This window comes from Sinocyclocheilus anshuiensis, unplaced genomic scaffold (genome assembly GCF_001515605.1).
Source record: "Sinocyclocheilus anshuiensis isolate Anshui unplaced genomic scaffold, SAMN03320099.WGS_v1.1 scaffold775, whole genome shotgun sequence".
NCBI lineage: Eukaryota > Metazoa > Chordata > Actinopteri > Cypriniformes > Cyprinidae > Sinocyclocheilus > Sinocyclocheilus anshuiensis.
The window spans coordinates 841,095-844,614 of record NW_015552614.1 but is presented as its reverse complement, the minus strand read 5'-3'; positions in this window follow the sequence as shown (position 1 = coordinate 844,614).

Below are 3,520 nucleotides of genomic sequence, written 5' to 3'. Positions count from 1 at the left end.
GGGGCCAACACTTTTTCACACCACTGTATATGCTATACAATGTAGGATGATATGTATCAAAGTGAGTGTTGAGCCCAGTATGCTGTTCTTTTATTTTATGTAAAATGTTTGTCGTGTTGTGTACCCATAGGCCACAATATTATAGGAATGTAGTGTTTCGTTGTTGCCATGCCAAAATGTTGTACGCATCCTTAAAGAGCACAAACTATGACTTTTAGATTATTTACACGTTGAATTTCCTGGAAACTGAAACCATTACTTTGATATTTCGAGTGCCATACTCTACCAGTTGAGCTACAGGAATGTGAATGGCTCATAGATACTCTAAACCGAATTATGTTAGGCAGAAACCTCAAGGAAACTGTTAGAAATGCATTAATTCTGCCTCAATTACAAAGCAACACAGCAAAGCAAAACTATTTTGTTAAGATATCATTAAAAAATAATGGACATTTATGTATAGATCTTAACATTTGCCTTAATTTACACATAATCAGTGTTTGCTGAAACTGGCCTACATACATTTAATCACAGGGCACAGGCCAGTCACAACAAAAACAACAGGTGAGCAATGAACAGCACCGGCTGCATACTGAGCTGAGGATCCGTGGCCAAACATTTCCATGCAAATCATCCCATTCATCACTCTTCGTGTCACACGCGTTCACATGCACATGCATGCAAACACATAAGGCCTCACACAAACAAGCTCGCCTTTCTGTCTACTGAACTGAAAGCATGCTGCCTGTATGATGAATAGGGTTTTTAAGAAAGCTCTCCAGCAGCCTCTCCTCCGCCCTGTTCTTCCGTCTTTCCCACTCGCCCCTCCAGCTCGAGTCTGTCTGCCTCTGCTTTTGCATTTTGGAAGTCTCCCTGCTCATTAGTATTTCACAAGTCTCTCCAGGGGTCTTCATTCTACCCTCTCAACAGACTGTCTGAGAAGCACACTGCCGTCCACTCATTTATCATCACAAACCTGTGAAATATCAGTGTATGACTTTGACTTGATCATGGGGCTGAAGTGTGAAAAGTGCTCATATAGAGGTAAGACAACAGAAACCTAGTTTTAAAAACTGAAAGGGTGATTAATCAAATAAAACAGAAAAGTAAAAGGTATTAAGGCTGCCTATCAATTCAAAACTTTAATTATGTGCGATTGGGTTGAATTAATTGATTGAATTGCAATTAAATGTAAATATTTGCTGAGAATAAACCTCAAATGAAGACAAGGCATTACATTATTCTGGCAGACTAGTAAATAATGTAGTAGACATTGTAAAAAGTGGGTTTAGAAGTCAATATATTCATATTGTTTGTTTTATTTACATATAACTGAAGACAATCAGTACAGAAATGTATTTAGCAATTTTGTTTGTCAAACTGTCCCAAGTAGACTTCATTATTATTAAGCCATTCATTATGATAAATTACATAAAAAGGAATAGCTCAACCAAAAATGAAAATTTGCTGAAAATGTACTCACCCTAAGACCATCCAAGATTGTTTCTTCATTGGAACAAATCTGAAGAAATTTCGAATTACTGCAGTGAATGGGTGCCGTCAGAATAAGAGTCCAGACAGATGATAAAAACATCACAATAATCAACAAGTAATCCATATAATTCCAGTCTGTCAATTAACATCTTGTAAAACGAAAAGTTGTGTGTTTGTAAGAAACAAATCCATCGAGATTTGCTTCCAGCTAAAATATGAATTGTCTATCCATAAAAACAGTTGCCTTATCTGAATCAGAAGGAAAATGCACCCATTCACTGCAGAGGATCCATTGGTAAACAACTGATGTAATGCTAAGTTTCTCCAAATCTGTTCAGATGAAGAAACAAAGTCATCTACATATGGATGCGCTGAATCAGTTTTCAACAAATTTAAATTTTTGGGTGAACCACTCATTAAATTAAAAAAGTTTGTAAACTATTTCCTGATCAGCTCTATGAAAAGGACAGTTTGAGTTAGTAAAAAAAAAAGGCCCTTTCCCAAATGATGCACTTAATATGAACTTGAGGACGTATGGCCTTTACTCTTCTGCTCTAGTCCACAAAACCATAGGGTCTCATTTGTCATTTTATGATTCAGCAAGTACTCATAAAAGCCACCTTTACTGCTATGATTCGCCCTTGATGCTTCATTTTGTAAAATGTGCAAAGTGGACTATGACCCAACAGCCCATGCAGCAAAGTGTGGACTTAAAGCACAACTGCAAGGGCTAAGGGCACCATTTGGAAATCAGAAACGGACAAAACATTTCCATTCCAAGGATCTTGCATTTCATACAAGCAGTATGATAGCAAAGCAGCAGTGTAAAACCGACACTGCAGCTTTATACAGAAAACGTCTCGGTTACGTATGGTAACCCTCGTTCCCTGAAGGAGGGAACGGAGACGTCACGTTGGATGACCGACGAATTGGGATCTCGCTTAGAGAGACCAATCCACTTTGAGTGTAAACTAAACGAGCCAATGCACATTGGCATGTGATTATTGCATCCAGCTGTCGCTGATCACAGCGTGAGTATAAGTAGGCAGCTGGTGCCGCACATATGCAGGTATTCGCTGAGGAGCCGAGCCAGTAACCCGGCCACTCAGCGGTGGTACAGATGCTATGGCGACGGGACATGACGTCTCCGTTCCCTCCTTCAGGGAACGAGGGTTACCATACGTAATCGAGACGTTCCTTTTTAGTCGGTCACTCTCGACGTCACGTCAGATGACCGACGAATTGGGATCCCTACCAAAGGGCCATAGCTACTGCCCCTTCCAGTGTCCTGTGGAAGCCTCCTGCGCCCCTACTTTTTGGCGCAGGCCAGGGCTTACCACAAGAAAACCAGCTACTGCTGCTAAGGCACTACCCACTCAGTAAGACTAGATAACACTGGGAAAACGTACCCGTACCACTTGGAACAGGGACGTTGCAGAAGCCCCATCCTTCCCGAAGGAGGTTTCGGAAGCACTTACACATATGAACAACCGTTTAGGCGCATATGGAAGATTAGAGGTGATTGTAACCCTCTTGGAAAATAGCAGGAAGTCTGCCGGGGAAACATGGGCTCTGAGGCTATACTGTGGACTTTACACATATGGGATCCACTTAGGTCTCTACATATGGAACCCAGCCCTCTACCGTTTCTCACGGATACATCGAGTGAGGGCCTGGCGCCGGACGCTCCGCCACGTCTGGCTGCCGAGGGGATGGAGGAGCTCGACAGAGTCTACGATATGGACTCTCTGGAGCGGTTTTAGCAAGCTGACCTGAAGCCGGGGCCTCTCAGTGCTTCTACCCGTTTGAGGTGAGAACACAGGAGGATACCGGCTCCACACGAAGGCTATAGAATCTAGCGAACGTGTTAGTGGTCGCCCAGCCCGCAGTTCTACAAATATCTGTCAGCAAGGCGCCAAGAGCCAGCGCCCAGGAGGATGCAACACTTCTAGTAGAGTAAGCTCGCAACCTGAACGGGCAGGGCACACCCTGTGCCTGATAAGCCAGGGTGATGGCATCCACAATC